Here is an 18,348-nt window from a genome sequence, read left to right as displayed (position 1 = left end):
ACCCCTGGGGGAGGGCTGTTTAAAGAGCATGGGCAAGCTTGCAGGTGGGGAGGAAGCTGTGAAGGACACCAAACATTACCTTAGTTCTTCATTAGTTCTTATTTTACGGGTAGAGAGGAATAGGATTATCCTAAGTTTACTTGATGGAACGCTTTAACCCATTTGTAAATAAGATGGATTGATGTCAAATACCTAAAAATTGCCTAAAAATCACAATATCCACTTTCAGTGTTGATAACTTCAACTTTTCTTTAATATTCCCTAATCACACCCAGACCTTTTATTAAAAAAAAAAAAAAAGTGCAAGAGTGGGGCATCTGGGTAGCTCAGTCAGTTGTCAGACTCTTGATCTGATCTCAGGGTGGTGAGTTCAAGCCCTATGTTGGGCTCCACACCGGGCCTGGAGCCTATCTTTAAAAAAAAGATTCAAGGATAATTTGGACATTTTAATAAAAGTTATACAGACCCATAATAGCTCCCACTTTGGCCTGTGTAGGCAACATGGGGAAATTTGGTGATCATTACTCAACCAAGTGACAACTATCTTTATGATCTGGGACCATACTGATCCAACCAGAGAATCAGGTGACTGAACCAGAATTAAGTCTGAATCTCCCCAGCCCCATTTTGATTGAGCTGCCATCCAGAGGGTGTGCTAACCATGTTTGTCCTGGGGTTGCTGTTAGGGAAAAGAAAGACATACCATGCCCAAGAATGGTCAGGGAGAAATCTCAGATATTCAAAATAAGCCCGTATCACCTCCCATCCCTTGTGTCCTCATCATTACCTAGAAAGCAGCTATGAAGAAGTGATCCCTTTCTAAGGACAGCTGCATTCAGTGGCCAAACTGCCTTCCTCATGTGTGTGGACTAGCAGAAGGTGAAGGAGGCAGAGTCAGAATTTTTTTGAGTCAGTGCTAGATATCTGTGGATCTGTGGATTTTGAGTCAATGCTAGTTATCTAAGGAGCATGGAAGGTCCATACAGTATCTGTACTATCAGCAGCTGAAGCAAGAAGAGAGGGTGGAGGAAGGGCTCAAGGAGGCAAAGAAGGAAAAGCCTCTCCAGGCCAATAAGGCTTTACAGTTATTTTTACTTTCAAACAGTGTGGTGTCTGCCCATGGCTCAACCAAATGAGCTTGGAATGTTTTCTTGGCCAGTTCAACAATTTACCTGGAGTGAAGATCCTCATGGTTGATACCATCTATTTCAGCCTTGGGAACCCCTTGACTCAGTAGCTACACCACATTATTTTCTGGCTGGTTTTACTGGGTTTTCACCCTTTGGCTGACTTGGGCTTGGTTCACACAGCAAGAACTCTTTTTTTTTTTAAAGAGTCTACTTCAATCTGGGGCATTTGCTAGTCCATATCAAAATAATATCTCTTAGAACTTCATCTAGTTCCAGTGTAAGTTTTCCAGGGCTGACAACTGACCATAAGAATTTAAGTAGAATTCTTTGGGTCAGTTCCTCATTCTCCAGTGGATCACTTGCATCAGCACTGTCAATTCAATCCCAGGCAGTAAGTGTTCAAATATTGGTTAAGCTTCATCTATGGTTTCCCATGGACATTCATCTCAGGGAAATCTCCCAAAAAGCCATGATAGTTATGACTGCAAAAATTCCTGAGATATTTTGTTCTTGTCTGAATAGACCCAAGGGTGGGATGATGGACCAGAGGGTGACTAAGTCATAAAATGATCCAGCTGTTATCCTTTCTGATGGCTGAGTAATATTCTGTTGTATATATGGACCACAACTTCTTTATCCATTCTTCTGTTGAACGGTATCTCAGCTCCTTCCACAGTTTGGCTATTGTGGGCCTTGCTGCTATGAACATTAGGGCATATATTGCCCTTCTTTTCACTATATCTGCGTCTTTGGGTAAATACTCATTAGTGCAATTGCCAGGTCATAAGGTAGCTCTATTTTTAATTTTTTGAGCAATCTCCACACTGTTTTCCAAAGTAGCTGCACCAACAGTAATAAGAGGGTTCCCCATTCTCCCCATCCTCTCCAGCCTTTGTTTTTTCCTGCCTTGTAATTCTTTGCCATTCTAACTGGTGTAAGGGTATCTCAATGTGGTTTTGATTTGAATGTCCGTGATGGCCAATGATGATGAACATTTTTCATGTGTTTGCTAGCCATTTGTATGTCTTCATTGGAGAAGTGTCTGTTCATGTCTTCTGCCCATCTTTTGACATGATTATCTACTTTTTGGGTGTTGAGTTTGAGAAGTTCTTTACAGATCTTGGATATCAGCCCTTTGTCTTTAATATCATTTGTGAATATCTTCTCCCATTCCGTGCGTTGCCTCTTTGCTTTGTTGACTATTTCATTTGCTGTGCAGAAGTTTTTTTTATCTTGCTGAAGTCCCAAAAGTTCATTTTAGCTTTTGTTTCCTTTGCTTTTGGAGAGATGTCTTGAAAGAAGTTGGTGTGGCCAATGTCATTAACGTGAATGGGACTGGAGAAGATTATGCTGAGTGAAAAGTCAAGCAGGGAAAGTCAATTAGCATATGGTTTCACTTACTTGTGGAACAAAAGGAATAACATAGAGGACATTAAGAGAAGGAAAGGGAATTGGGGCAAATTGGAGGGGGAAATGAAGTCATAAAATGATCCAGCTGTTATCTTTTCTGATGGCTGAGTAATATTCTGTTGTATATATGGACCACAACTTCTTTATCCATTCTTCTGTTGAACGGTATCTCAGCTCCTTCCACAGTTTGGCTATTGTGGGCCTTGCTGCTATGAACATTAGGGCATATATTGCCCTTCTTTTCACTATATCTGCGTCTTTGGGTAAATACTCATTAGTGCAATTGCCAGGTCATAAGGTAGCTCTATTTTTAATTTTTTGTAGACTCTGAGAAACAAACTGAGGGTTTAGAGGGGAGAGGGTGGGGAGATGGGTGAGTCTGGTGGTGGGTATTAAGGAGGGCATGGATTGCATGGAGCACTGGGTGTTATACATAATGAATCTTGGAACACTGCATCAAAAACTAATGATGTGGGGTGCCTGGGTGGCTCAGTGGGTTAAAGCCTCTGCCTTCTGCTCAGGTTATGATCCCAGGGTCCTGGGATCGAGCCGGGCATCGGGCTCTCTGCTCAGCGGGGAGCCTGCTTCCTCCTCTCTCTCTCTCTGCCTGCCTCTCTGCCTACTTGTGATCTCTGTTGGTCAAATAAATAAAAAAAATCCTTAAAACAAAACAAAGCAAAAAACTAATGATGTATTGTATGGTGACTAAAATAATACAATGAAAAAAAAAGATCCAGCTGTTGCTATTCTTCCAAAAAAAGAAAAAAAAAATCCCACCCATCCAGGATTAATATTTAGTACTAGTTGTTATAGTGGGGAAGACCTAAAGCTGCCTGCCAGACTGGTGAGGGTCTCCCTGTACAGATATGAGTTAGCAACTCTCCAAGCACTGTTTTGCACAGCTGACTTTGAACCTACTTCCTGGTACTTAACCTGTACTTCAATTTCTCCTGATAAATGGCAAAAGCATGGAGAACCACTTAATACCTCATTGGTCATAAAATTTGGTCAACATGCTTACTAGCAATTCCCAGGGACTTCCCTCAATAGCCTATGAGATGCTCATTATCTTTCCTCTTTAACTAATTAATTAATTAATTTCTGAGCAAGGAGTGGGTGGTGGGAGAAGGAGAGGGAGAGAGAGAATCTTTTTTTAAAAAATGTTCTTTATTTATTTGACAGACAGAGATCACAAGTAGGCAGAGAGGCAGGCAGAGAGAGGGGGGAAACAGGCTCCCCAATGAGCAGGGAGCCTGATACAGGGCTCGACCCCAGGACCCCGAGATCATGACCTGAGCCAAAGGTAGAGGCTTAACCCACTGAACCACCCAGGCACCCCAAGATAGAGAATCTTTTTTTTTTTTTAAGATTTTATTTATTAATTTGACAGACAGAGATCACAAGTAGGCAGAGAGGCAGGCAGAGAGTGAGAGAGAGGAGGAAGCAGGCTCCCCGCGGAGCAGAGAGCCCGATGCGGGGCTCGATCCCAGGACCCTGGGATCATGACCTGAGCCGAAGGCAGAGGCTTTAACCCACTGAGCCACCCAGGCGCCCCAAGATAGAGAATCTTAAGCAGGCTTCAGACCCAGTGCGGGGTCTTACACTGGCTCCTCCTCATAGCCCTGAGATCATAACCAGGGCCAATATCAAGAGGTGGATACTTAACCAACTGAGTCACCCAGGTGTCCCAACACAAAATAGACCTTAAAGCAAAGACTATAATAAGTAACAAAGATAGGCAGTATATAATGATAAAGGGGTCAATCCAACCAGAGGATATAGCATTTATAAATCTGTATTCCTAAAAAATAAAGGGAGTGTCTAATAAACAAAGTGTGGCCTGTCCACACTCACTCCTCCACTGGTGCAGATGGAAGAGCACTTCTGATGGGGTCCATGCCAAGGAATTCCAGGCAGGGAGCAGCCATGAGCAGAGAAAGAAGCGTGAGACACTGAAGAACAGCTCCTGGTAGATAACTCAGGTGGTATACAGACAAAACCTTTCCAAAAACCTTTCCAAACCTTCCAAAGAAGATGACATTTGGGGCACAAATGGATTAGGATATAGACATTTCATTCCCAAAGTGGAGAAGTGAGTTGCAATGGATTTGTCAAGGTCAAGACCACATTTTATAGGGTATAAAAACCTTCTATATATAATGTGTTTTTATCTGTAAAAACACAGAAATCATCTTTAAAAAAACTAATGAAACTGAATAAAGGAAACTTAAACAGACCAAAGGCCACAAGGAGTTCTCATGCCCCATCACTCATCGTCAACTGCAGACCCCAAGAAGAAGAGATTCACTTACATTCCCAACAAGAAAAAAGCCTACTTTATTCCTCCAACAGGAGGAAGGAAGAGTTTCTTCTTGACTGGCAATAAGCTCAGCCCATAAGAAAATGCCACAACTTGGCCAATGAGAGACCATCACCGCCAGAGCTCTTGCTTTCCTTCCATGGACTATCGACGAAACTGGCATCTACTGGGTAGAGATCTGGGATGCTGCAAAATATCCTATATTGCACAGGAGAGCCCTCAACAACAAAGAATTATCAGGCCCCAAATGCCCACAGTGCCAAGGCTGGGGAACCCCAAGAAGTCTCTCCTATATCGACAGCACAGACGTTACGGCACTTAACTGGCTGGCCAGCTTTAAAATATTGTGGCTCCTAACAAATGTGGGAAGTATAGAGGGAGTTCCTTTATTTCCATTTTTGAGGTTAAAATGAGACTTTATTTTTTTAAAATGAGACTTTATTGATATCGTACATTGTGCTTTAACTTTTAGCACATTGTAAGTCCACATCAATGGAGGATTTTCAGACACCTGTCTCAGGACTAACATTATCACCACCATTTAAGAAGCACTCAGATGACATTGCTCAAGGGCTATTTTAACAGGGAAGGCTAACACAGAACAACAAAAGTCATTGGCATCATGCCCAGAGTCACTAACATCAAGCTAGAGACAGCATGAGGTAGGGGTGAGTGAGGTAGGGGTGAGGGACGTGGATTCTGAGGGAATGGTCTGATGGTGTCCCAGCTCTGGCACTCACCAGTCATTGGCCTCCGAGTTAGTTGCCTTTCTGTACTTCAGTTTTCTCAGTGGGGGATGAGCTTAGAGCTCTTAGAGCTGTTGTGAGAATTAACTACTAGCACACATAAAGAGATTAGAAAGTACAATATGCTTACCAAGATGGTGGGCATTTCCATTTATGTGATGTTGCATTACTATGGCATGAGGACAGTTTATATTTTTTTTGATCAGCTTTTATTTTTAAGATTTTGTTTATTTATTTGAAAGAGGGAGAGCAAGAACGGTGGGAAGAGGGAGAAGGAGAAGAAAACTCTCTGCTGAGCATGGAGCCCCTAAGTGGGACTCAATCCCAGAACCCCAGGCAGCCACTTAACCCACTAAGCCACCTAGGCACCCCTGACTGACCAGCTTTAAAATTTGGGGGTTCTTAACAAATGTTAAAATGTTGGAGAGAGTCCCCTTTTTTTCCATCTTTGAGATTAAAATGAGACTTTATTGTTATTTCTTGTATGTGTTTGAAATTTACACAAAGAGATTAATGAGTGTGACTGCACTGATTCTTCAGCAAATCACTAAGTTATAACAGCAGAAGGAGCCAAAGTCTTCACAATATCTGGGAGGAGAAGCATTATTCATTACCTGTTGTTTTTCTCAGTTCCATGATACGCCACTAGAGAGTTCCAGAAGTACGCTTTTAAAAACTTCAGAGAGCTGCTTTTGGTTTTATTGTACCATAAATAGTCACAAGATGGTGCCCAAAGATTCCTTTTGAAAACCTGAGCGGTCAGTTCCTCCTTTGGTTGTTTAAATTAAACCAAAAATAGTACACAATTGCATTTAATTGGAACAAAAATACAATACATGGGGTCAAGTACAACATCTCAATTCAACATACACCAAATCTTTTCCTTCTTAGTTCTAAATCCTAGCCATAGAAGAACTCCTGGAGAAAAAATTGTGTTTCTGTTAATCTATTAAAGATTTAAAGACAGTTTTGTTTTGTTTTGTTTTAAGTTACGCTTCACTGGTGGGGATTTAGCAGCCTCATTGCATAGGGCAAAATATAGGGTTCCTGGGATCTGCTGTAAAGAGTCCCAGTTCCCTACTTTGACAGATTATGGTGAAGGCGGAGCTGCCTTGGTAACTTCTCTTCCAAGTTTACAGATGAGCAAAGGAGAGACAGCTCTGGGAGCACAGCAACAGGGCTTTCTGGAGTGCTGGGTTTTGCTAAAGAAAAGCTCAAAGTAGGATTTTAGATCACAAAAATTAATGGCACTCAGGGTCTTCTGCCTCGGTCCCTCTGTCCTCCCCCAGAAGGACCAATACTCTGAGGCTGTGGGTGGAGCCTAAGGAGCTTCTTGCACCCGCATTGCACACCCTCTTCCCGCCCCCACCGCCGCTGGTCTATTCCAGGAGGTGCGAAGACCCGGCTGCTGCCGGACACACGTTCCAAAGGGCGCCTGCGCAAAACTTTTGAGTGCAGGAGGTAACGACCCCGAAGAAAAGGAACTTGAGGTCTTTCGGATGTCCCAATAGGACTATTCAAATTGTGGTAATTTCTTGGAAATCGTTATTTCACTTTCTCTCTTTTATATTTACAGGAAGTACAGGCTTAAGAACAGTAATGAAGTAAGAAATAATCCTGAAGTCTGGAGCCCCAAGTCCCAATTTTGTCAGGCTGAGATGGGAAGAGCAGAAGAGAAAGGAAAGAAGAAGGCAAGAGGGAAGAGATGAGGGCCAATGACTGCTCTATGCTGACGCGGTGTGAGCACCCGCCCAAAGCAAACTCATTTAGCAATCAAAAGAATTCGACCGGTTTGGTGCTTTTGCCTTCCTTTGACAGAGAGGCAAATGGAGAATTTGAGAAGTTACTCTCTCAAGGTCACACACCGGTAAGGGGTGGAACCAGAACTCAAACCAAATAACGGAGACAGGCCAAGTCTGCGGAATTTTAATAAAAGCCTACTGTTAGCCATCCATAGCCTGTAGTATGTACTCTGCGGTGGTGGTTGTCGGAGGAACACTGAGAAAACGGGTTATTTGCTCTGTGTTGCTTTGACTGAAGGGGCGGAGACCACAGAGGATGCCCACATGACCTAGTCCGCCCAATGGAACAGACTCGCGTCCTCTGTAAGGAGGTCCGCCTGCTGGGTGGTCCCCAGTTTAGAGTAGGAGAAGCACCTCCACGCTCTCGGCCACCGCCTACCTGATAAAAACTTGGCTTCCTCCAAGTTGGTAGTTTCCCTTCTTCTGTTTATTGATGCGCTATGAAAAGGAAAGTGCTTGTAAACAACTTGAGTGCATGAACAATCTAATTAAAATAATTAAAGTAATAGCTTGTGAAAAAAGTAGTAAAACTAATTATTATAGATTGGCCATGTGGGAAGATGAAAATTGCTGGCATTCTTCAGGTCTGAGCTGATCCAGTTGACACAGAAAAACACAGCTTACCAGGTCCTTCTGAGAATAGCACAGTTAACTGAAAAACACAGTTTACCAGGTCCCATCCTCCAACCAAGGTTCAAACTGTCCTGCTTCTCATCTCCACCTATAGCTTCCTTCTTGGCAGTAGCCGTATACAAGGGACCCTCCCATGATTCTCACTCCAAACTATTCCTTAGAGGCAAGCATCTGACTTTTTTCTTTTCAACTTGAAGAGCCATGAAAGTTTTGACTCTGAGAAGCTCAGCCCTGAAGAAAGCTGTAGACCTCTAGTAATGTGATCCATCCGACGCCATGACTCCTTTTGTGATCGAGCGTTTCCACGTGATGGCTAGACAGCCTTTGCTTGAGCACCTTTCAGGGACAAGAAATGACAGGTGTGGCTGCTCCGACTGCTGTGAAATACATTTTGCTTTTGCTTTTAAGCTATATTATGTCCCTTTAATGTCCCACTATTCCTTCCTCTATCTCTTGGGGCCTTAGAGAATTAAAAAAAAAAAAAAAAAAAAAAAAAAAAGAAAGAAAGAAAAAAAAGAAAAGAAAAGAAAAAAACAAGGCCTCTACCAAATATTTGAAAGCTAAACCATGTCAGCACATGCCTTCCTGGTATCCGGTTCTCCCACCAAACTTTCTAGGTGTTCCACCCCCAGGAGTAGAGTCCAGTCGAAGGGTTCCTGGGTTTTCCTAGGAGGGCATTTACCTGAAATTGCCAAATGCAGCCCTGAACAGAGGAGGACCAGAGTCTGCTGGGAGGAGCAACATGAAGGCCAAAGTAGAACAGGGAACAGAAGAAGGACACCAGACAGTAAATTTGTTAGCTCAGGGGGCCAGGAGGTGAAGAGAAACAGTAGAAAGAATTGGTTCAGAAAGGCAGTTCAGAACAAAGACCTCTAATAGTAAATTTTTGTAGGAGCTCTCCTTTTATGTAGTCATTTATAGGTGTCCGGTGGCCACGAGGGCCAGATACCCTCAGTTAAACCCTGGTAGTTCTTCAATTATTTATTATACAACAGGCTTTCAAAACTGCCCTTTACAACACATTCTAGAATCTGGTTGAACATCTCCTCAAATAACTGGTCATTCGTTGGTAGAATAACCTGACAGTTTGAGGTAATAAGGTATCTTAGAGGTGTTTAAAATGTACACCAGAACAGGGAGCAGACTCTCTTTGTTCAGGAAAAGTCTTTTTCTTTTTTAAGATTTTATTTATTTATGAGAGAGAGAAGAAGATCCCCGCTGAGTAGGGAACCCAATGCATCGCTCAATCCCGGGACTCTGAGATCATGACCTGAACCAAAGTCAGATGCTCAACTGACTGAGCCACCTGGGCACCCCAGGAAAAAAAAAAATCTCTTTATTGGACCCTCTTAATCGGGTCAACATCATTTCATGAAAGTGCATGGGAAGCAGTTAGCATGTCACCACCTCCCTACCTGAACTGAGTCTCACAGTTTGGGGACAATGGGAAGTAAGTGAGCCAGATGTGACCATAAGGCCCAAAGATATGGACCATCTTGTAGAATCAAGCAATTATATTAAAAGTCATAAAAAAAAAGTAATGTAAAATTGAGAATACTTTGTTCCTACTGTGAGTAAACAAAGCAGGTCATCCTGGTTTCATTTGAAATACCACAGTGTTATTGTTCAATACCTAGCTCACAGCTGTTTCCTTCTTCGGAATTTCTTAATGGTCACTAACTGTAGTTTGAGGACATCATTCACAAGTTCATTGAGTATCTAATGTAATTTATCTAGATCAGGAAATTGGCTCTCACTTAGAGCAGCAGATTTCATTCATTCGGCTAGCCTCTCTAGCTTCCTCTTTGCTGAGCCCCGTGGTAGGTGCTGCAGGTAAATTCTCTGTGAGAGCTCTGGGAGTGCTCTCTCACCAGCCTCCACCTCCCCTGGGTTGCAGGTCGCCCTTCAGAGCACATTATAAGCGTCTTGCTCTGTACCGTCTCACACACAGCAAGATGCCTGGATATCCTGGAAAGTTCTCCAGCTGCAAGCTTAACTTATCCTTTAAGATTAAAATGAAATAGAAAACCCAGCCTCTCTCTCCAAATCTCTAGATTATTCCTTTCCTAGTCACTTCTGGGCTCAGCTTCCTGCTTCCATTAATTCCCCATCCACCCCTCTGGGCCATTACCTCCTGCATGCAGAGCTCCTTTTCCATACCATGTCACCCCACCATGGAAACTGCTCCAATTCCAGCACCCTCACACCCTACTCCTGAGAAAAACATCCCACTGTGTCAGTTCATTTCTTCTGAGATTCAGTCACCAGGACAGAATGAGAAAGAAATACAAGAGATTTCTTCAGAAAATGCTTGTGAAAGATAAAGGGGAGAGAGATTGAGAGAGAGAAAGAGAAAGTGCGCATGTGCACTAGAGTGGGTCAGCGGAACCCCAGATCTGGCACTTGTGAAGAGAGAAATGAAAGAGCCTCAGAGCACAGCACAGCTCTGGGAAAGTCTTGAGCAGGTAGATGGGAAATGCAGAGCAAAGCTAGGCCACTGGAGGAGTCCTGCCTCTGGCAGAAATAGCCCAGTTAGAGTTCTCACAGAGTTCAGTCAATGGCTGGGGAAGCTCAGGCAGATGGTGGCCTTGGCTTGGACACTAAGGCGGGTTCTGAAGGTGCACCAGGGGGAGGTGAGCATCACTTCATTCCTTGTAGCAGCTTCTCCTGGAGAGAAATCTGAGTGGCATCTGAGTGGCACTCCACTGCTGACTTGGAGCACCACATAGCTGGCTTTTCTTGAGGTAGAAGGGAGAGTGATGGGAGTTATGGGAAATTACAGCACAGCACAGCCAACAATGGAAAACAAATACTGTATTCCACTGTGCTCAAAACTCACTAGGCTGTTCTGAACTACTTCCTGGCTGCCTTTGTGGTGGTCCCCCTCACCTCACTTCCCTTGGCTCCTCTTTCTCTTCCTCTTTTCGTTTCCCTCTGGCTTTCAGCCTTCACTTTTTGATACTTTTTTCATACAAGGCAATTTATCCTTGGGGATTTCATCTTTCCCATGCAAGGTCTTGTGAAATAAAGGATTGTCTTCTCTCTGAACAATTCTATTTCCCTCTTTACAATTAACGTTTTTAGGCCATAATATAATTTTTCTGTACTATTTCTACAGAGTTTTAGAATCTTAACTGTAGGTGTTAATTGATAACTGAGTACATTTGCATTTTTTTGCCAGAGAATTAACAGATATGTCTTCAAAAATCCTTAACAATCACTTCATGAGAGATTTCAACTCAATATAATTCAAGAATACTTATGGAGTTCTACTCAGTCCTAGAAATATTACTAAGTCATTTTGGGAAATTACAAAGAGAGGGACGCCTCGGGGACTCAGTCAGTTAAACATCTGCCTTTGGCTCAGGTCATGATCCCAGGGTGCTGGGATCAAGTCCCACGTGGGAGCCTGCTTCTCCTTCTATCCTTTCCCCCCAGCTCATGATCTCTCTTTCTCACTTTCTCTCTCAAATAAATTTTTTAAAAGATTTTATTTATTTATTTGACAGAGACACAGCAAGAAAGGGAATACAAGCAGGGGGAGTGGGAGAGGGAGAAGCAGGCTCCCCCACTGAGCAGGGAGCCCAATGCAGGGCTCAATCCTAGGACCTGGGGATCATGATATGAGCCAAAGGCAGAAGCTCAATGACTAAGACACTCAGACGCCTCACTCTCTCAAATAAATTAATAAAATCTTAAAAAAAAAAAAAAGAAATTGTGAAGGGAAATAAAATTAGTTTCTGCCCCTAGGAAATAAAGCTAGGTTCTAGTTTCTTGAGAGAAAAGTAAGCATATGTTAAAAAAAAAAAAAAAAAGCCCATGGTCACCCTCATACCAACTTAGTAGCTGAGCAGATGTCTATGTGAGGAGGCTGAACATAGCTTCTAAGATCCTCATTCAGGTGGAGTGATTAAGATGTCATTTATGCAGAGAAAGGACAGGAGAAAATGCAGATGGGAGTAGGAATGGAGAAATAGATGATTTTAGAGGTGGATGAGGTTTCAGTGGCACTCAAATATTTTTTGAGTGGACAAATAAATGAAATGAAAAGGCAATGACATGAGATTTTCAAAGGCAACTGGAAATTCCAACCACAGGAGGGGGTGAAGGAATGACCCAGAGAAATGGTTAAATCGAAGGTTTGAAAAGGCTGCCCAGAGGAAGGACAGCAGATAAGATGGGACACGTGGAGTCTAGAATCCTCACGGTTGCATTTGGAACAGAATGAGGAAAGAGAAAGCTGAGAAGGAACAATCAGAATAGAGAGAAACAACCTGTCAGTGAAGGTAAACTCAGAATCGCAAGAAGCTAGGATAGAATAGGAAGAAAAAACTGGTTAGATTCATCTTTGGTGACCCTGAGACCAGCCGTCTCAACAGTGAAGGGACAAAAATGCAGAGAAAAGTTCTTGCGGGAAGGAGAGAAGTCAGGCGTTCAGACACCAAATTTTGGAAGAAAAGACAAAAGGCCAGAGAAACACTGAGCGTGAGGGGAAGGAGTCTGTGGAGGAGTTACTGTGGCCAGGAGAGCAGGAAACATCATCCTTCCAGAACCTCAAGGCCACCACTGAATCGCTGGTTCAAGGGAAAGGCTAGCTTTGGAAAGGAGTGGGAGCACTGGGTCTTCTAGCTCAGGCAGGAGATCAGCAGAGAAGAAATGGACTAGTTCTAAGTGGAAGAAAGAGAAATTGAGGGGGAAGTGGGCCTTTCCACAATGCCTTAGAGGGAGAGAGCCAGGTGGGGCTGTGGTCTTTGGAGAGCATAAAAGTTTTGGAAAAAGGCATAGAGGTCAGTCAGAGATGACCTTGAGGAAGCTGGGAAGATGTGTATTCTCAGCCTCATGCTGACTACAATTTATTCACACCTATAGCTATTTTGAAGTCCTTATTTTCCACATGTTCTGTCACTTAACTCTTAGAACAACCCTTAAGCTAGGTTCTGTTAAAATCCCATTTATAAGAGGAGAAAATAAACCATGGAGAGGTTTAAAAAAAATGTTGACAGTGATGGAGCTGGACTTCCAACCTGGTTTGTCTCAGAGCCCATGCCCTTAGAGCCCAGGCTCTAAACTGTTGTTTTTCTAGAATACCTTACCTTTCCTATCATGCCTTACCAAACCTACATTCTCTCCAAGCCCTGCCTGGGAGTCCTCAATCTGATTTCCCACCCTGGGCTCTGGGTCTTCTCAGAGGTTCCTCCTGTATCGAAATACCTACCCTTATCCCTCCATATCTGCCTGCCAAGCAAACTGTTTCCCCACCCCCTCTCTTCAAAGGTTTCTTCATGTACACCTTCTCTGTGATGGCATCTCTTTGTGGATGAATCTTGAGATTGAGGTTCTCTTGTTCAAATATGCGCTGCTACCTCTGGATGGCCAAGCTTGCGGGAACCTTCATGTCTGCACGGATGTTGGCTCCTTGAGAGTGATCCAGTCTCAAAGCATCGAGGACTTGTTTAATCTGCTCTTCATATGTCCTAACCAGTCTCCACTCTGTGATGTTATGTAACACATAACATTTGCAGAATATGATGGTGACCTTAACAAATGCTTATTTACCAGCTTTCTCTATAAATGTAAATAGCCCAAACCTCTGTAAGGATTTTGATCAAGAGGTAACTTTTCCTGAAATTAGATCGTCTTATTTTCTGAACTGATACCTAGCGAGGCATTTGATAATTTCATCCCCATGCTTTATCTTCCTTTAAATTGTTCAGTTGCTTCTGAGTTAAAAGGGAAAGGCTAGCAATTTTCTGCTTCTTCACTGGTCTGTTTCCAGAAATGCACGAGATTTACTTGACTCTGGTTTCCCGGAGTATCTCTGTCTTTCCAAGGAGCCCTCGAAACGCTGCATTAAGGCACAATTCATCTTTTTAGAGTTTCCTTCCAGTTCAGAAGCTGCCTTTTCTTGAGTCAGCTTAGTCTATTGGACAGAAATTCTCAATCGTCCTTAATTCATCATTCTTCTCGAAACGCTGCTTTGAGGCAAAATTCATCTTTTTAGAGTTTCCTTCCAGTTCAGGAGCTGCCTCTTCTGGAGTCAGCTTAGTTTATTGGACGGAAATTCTCAGTTGTCCTTAATTCATCGTTCTTCTGTCCATACATTTTATTGGCTTCCTGAGGATAAGATCAAAACACTAAACTAAAATAAGTTAAAATAAAAATGAGTTCAATGCTTCAAGTTCCCAAATGTTCTCCCTCACCCACGGTCTCTTTTAAGGTATTTAAAGAATCTTTCATCCTGTGGCTTTTTTGAAAGCCATTCTTCCATCACTGTCTACTTCAAATTTTCTCAGTTCTCTTTTATACCCTCTAAGTATTGTTTCAGTCCTCCCATCCCCCTTAAAAAAACCAAAAATCTTCTTTTTAGGTATGCTGATTTTATAAATCAAGAGCCTTCTGTTTTTCTCCTGGTCACTTTTGGTCACTCTCATGTGATCCTTCCTCATCTAGTAGTTTTTCTGAGCAGTTAATTCGTTTCCTGGACACAGAGGATTCTAAAGAATCCTTACTTTGCCTCATTATCCACTTTGCCCCTTCAACCAACCCTTTGTCATAGTAGCTGGCTCTTCTAATCCATTTAGCATCCTCATCTACTTTATAATCAACTCTCCCTTCTCTTCAATGACTAGCTGTTAGCTCATCCTTCTCTTTGCCTTTCACCCATGATACTAACCTCTCGGCTGATTAAAATGGTGCTTCCTTGTAGCATTCTGCCAATTGATTTTTAGGAATGAGTCAAACATAATTTTGTTTTGGGCTCACAGTACATCTTTTTCAGTTGTGTCAATCATCATGTATGCTAAACACATTGACTTAAAAGAGAAGCACATTCTTATTGTCATAAAGCATAGGTACTTTTCCCCATGACCTCCCACTAATTATAAATAATTTCTTCTCCTTAGGTAATTTGGATAGTCATAGAAATTACTTTTAAACCCTTCTATGTGTTTTTACTAAAAAGAAAAAAAAAAGAATCTCATTTTCACAAAATATTTTCACAAATGTTTTCTTCTTGGTCTTAAACCATCTATTCTTGTTAATACTACCATGCTCTAAGTGTTTCTTGGGTTTCTGATGGAAAGATTTTTCCTTATTGATGCAAGCTTAGACTTCTGCCCTTTTTTAGGGGTGAAGGACAGGTTTTTCTAAACTAATCACGAAGTCATTCTCATCTGGAATTCATAACATTCACATAACAGTCTCAAAGAGCTTCATGAATAAAGATAGCTGCCTGAGAGTGTGACATTCGAGGTTTAAAGGGGTTAAATTATGAGCCTCGACAACCAAACAATAAGGCCCTGACAGAGGCAAAGAGAGCCAGCCTTCCTAAATCATTTCTTCCGGACTCCTCTCAAGCTCCCAGCCTGCCGCATCCCACCTCCCATCCCTTCTTTGTTGCTGGCTCGTTTCCTCTGATTGTAGTTCATTCGGTATTCCTTCCTGCTCCTCTGTCTCGGCTAATTGTTCTTTTCCCACACTACAGGGTTTTAATTTCCTCTAGTTAGAGCCTTATCACCCCTGTCTACACTTCCTCTCCCTTTCTGACCTATCTCCAGCTCCCCACTGACCTGCAGGGACCCTAGCACAGCTACTTAATTGCCACCATACCTTAGTTTGCCTGTCACTGAAATGGGAACGGTAACTCGCCCCTTCTTTCCAAAGCAGCTGCATCAAAATCTAGTCTTTCTAGGACAGTTCTACCCGTCACTAACTATGGACATGCTGAGTTCTGGCATTATTTTCATGACTATTCCGATTGTCTTCACTAGCAAAGCTCGAAGCTGAGAGGATATATCATCCTTTGGGCTCTGTTTGACCTCATTTTTAACTTTGTGAGGGAGTGTAGCCATACAAATTCTAATTTTCTGTGTGGCACGTTTGCTGACAAGAGCAAATTTCTCTGTGCTCTAAAAATTTGGGCGACATCTTGAGCAAACATATGCTTTTTTTTTTTTTTTTTTTTTTTTTTTTTTCTGAAAAAGGACATGGTGGTGTCCTAAGAATTCCTTCATAATGCACAGACTCCCTAAAACAAGTTTCTTTACAGAGGGCTAAGAAGGAAATCTTCATTTTTAAAAACTATTATTATTATTATTACATTAGAGAAGGGGGGTATCCAATGTTTAATGTAGATGCATTAATCCCAGGGTGGGAAGAGGGAGGAGACAGCTAGCACTCAGACATGTAATTGTTGTTCAGTTTGGTTTTATTTTGCTCTCACGCGCAGACTTGATCCTTCTTTTCCCTTTTAGTGTCTGGGGGGGATGGGGAAGTGAACTGTCCTCTGACCGAGGAGGTGGAGTGAAGGCCTTTGTTTTAAGACCACGGTTCTGATTACACCTGACAGGGCTGAAACTCGATTCCCACAGAGCTTACTCACACCTTATCTTCTCCGCTCCTGATGATTAGAGCAGGAATGCCGCAGCAGACGTTGTCACTTGGATTCAGTCTGTATACTGCTGTGTACGATAACAAAAATAAAAGTTCATTTTTTGGTCTCGAGATTAGCTCCAGGGGAGTTCTCCCTTCCATCTATTTTTATATTGGTCATCAAGGCTAAATCTTAATGTTCCTGGCTGAGATTCTCAGAGTTCGAGAATAATCACATTTAATAAAAAGTCTGCCTCAGAAAAAGACTCACATAACCTGAGCCGTGGCAATGATTTTGTGGTATTTGGATTCACGTCTGTAAAAATATTTGGACACCAGATGGTGGATTGTTAGGGGCATTCATCCCAAACCAAAAGTTTAAAAAAATTCACACACACACACACACACACACACACACACACAAAATACAGCGGGAGGGAAAAATCATCATTAGTTTTTTTTCCAGTCATGTTGCATGAGTAATGGTAAAAGCAACAGCTAAAACAATAAGATTACTGTGTTGAATTCTTAATGTGTTGTCAGGAATGAAGACTTCAAGTAGTGCTGAAAATATGCTCTCCCTCTGAATAACGCATACTTCGAGTACAACTCATTTTGACAGCTTACCAAGTGGACATATTTTCTGAAAAACAAAATCATCCTGCTGATAGAGGAAGCTATATGCAGGGGTGGGGGGGGTGGAGGAGGCTATCTCTTATACAGGACTGGATTGAGAAGCAGCCAAATCAAACATGAAACCCACAGCCTAGGGCCCCAGTCATGAATCCAAAATGACTTTTTCTCTGCAGGTTGATTTTGTTTTTAAAGATCAGTTCTCAACTATCTGCACTAATGGGTGGGGAGGCATGGGATAAATAAACTAAAACAGGATAACAGAAAACTGAGTTTATATTTAACTGTGGAATGTATGTTTGTGGGAGGGTTGTTATTTATGTCACACGGTGGTCATGCTCCATGGGGCTTTGGCTGTCCATGTGCTGTGTTAGAGCAAATGAAGTCTGTTTTCTGAAGACAAACTGGCCCTGGCCCATGGGTACATCTTGGTCTGACTCTTTATAGAGGTAGTCTATGCAGATACTGGACCTGGTTAGGAACCCTCATTATTCACACATGAATGCCAAATTCTTTGGTGTATATCAGCATCAAATCAGAAATACAAAGTTTTGACACGTTAGGTCCCTGCCACACAATCTATCCTTGACTTCTCTGCTACTTGATTCTTATCAAAGCTTTGTTGCAGAAAATAACATCTATGGAAGGATGCAATCTGTCATTTCTTTCAGATATATTAGACTTTATCCCTGGATCAAGTCAGATAATTAAAGAACTTCGTATTTGAACTACAACAGTTCATTCCCGCAAGAGAAACTGTATTCTTAAGGACTTCACTTTACTATGATGCCCTAAGTTAAATCTCCTTAACTGACATTGTCGGAAACTGTAAGGGTCTATTTAGCCAGAGCGATTCCATCCGGTTAAACAATGACTTTGAATGACTTTGTTGTTTATACAGTAAAACTTAAACTGTCCCTGTCCCCCCGCCCCCACATCCAGGGGAATGACTTAAAAAAAAATAAGTCCCGGAAACCAGTCCAAGGTAACAAAGCCCAAATACAAGGGTGGGCAGGCCAGGTGGAGGTATCCAATCAGTGGGGGCACATACTGTCTCCCTAGGTACCAAGGAGTATGGGCCCTGCCCTTTGGGCACCTTTTGGGTGCCAATTCTGACCAAGGTAATAGGCTAGTTCAAATATCTACTATAGGGTAAATTGTAATTCAATTGATTCAATTGGTTACTCATGTGTGACCTAGCATGATTGTGCAGCTTTCTCTGTGTGTCACAATCTCATTGGCCACCTGTGCGTGGCCAGACCCAACCACATGGCGTTTGCCCTTAAAAGCTAGTCTGTAAGGCA

General features: G+C 42.4%; 1 long non-coding RNA gene across 1 annotated transcript; it reads left to right on the top strand.

Moving 5' to 3' along the window:
• The first annotated feature begins 5,299 nt into the window (after positions 1–5,299).
• On the top strand, positions 5,300–7,558 carry LOC309843326. The gene is made up of 2 exons (XR_014300068.1): positions 5,300–7,067; positions 7,183–7,558. It is a non-coding gene; the product is annotated as an uncharacterized lncRNA (long non-coding RNA).
• The last annotated feature ends 10,790 nt before the right edge of the window (positions 7,559–18,348 follow it).

The sequence above is a fragment of the Mustela nivalis genome (assembly GCF_964662115.1).
Source record: "Mustela nivalis genome assembly, chromosome: 10".
NCBI lineage: Eukaryota > Metazoa > Chordata > Mammalia > Carnivora > Mustelidae > Mustela > Mustela nivalis.
This window is presented reverse-complemented; position numbering and strand designations above follow the sequence as displayed.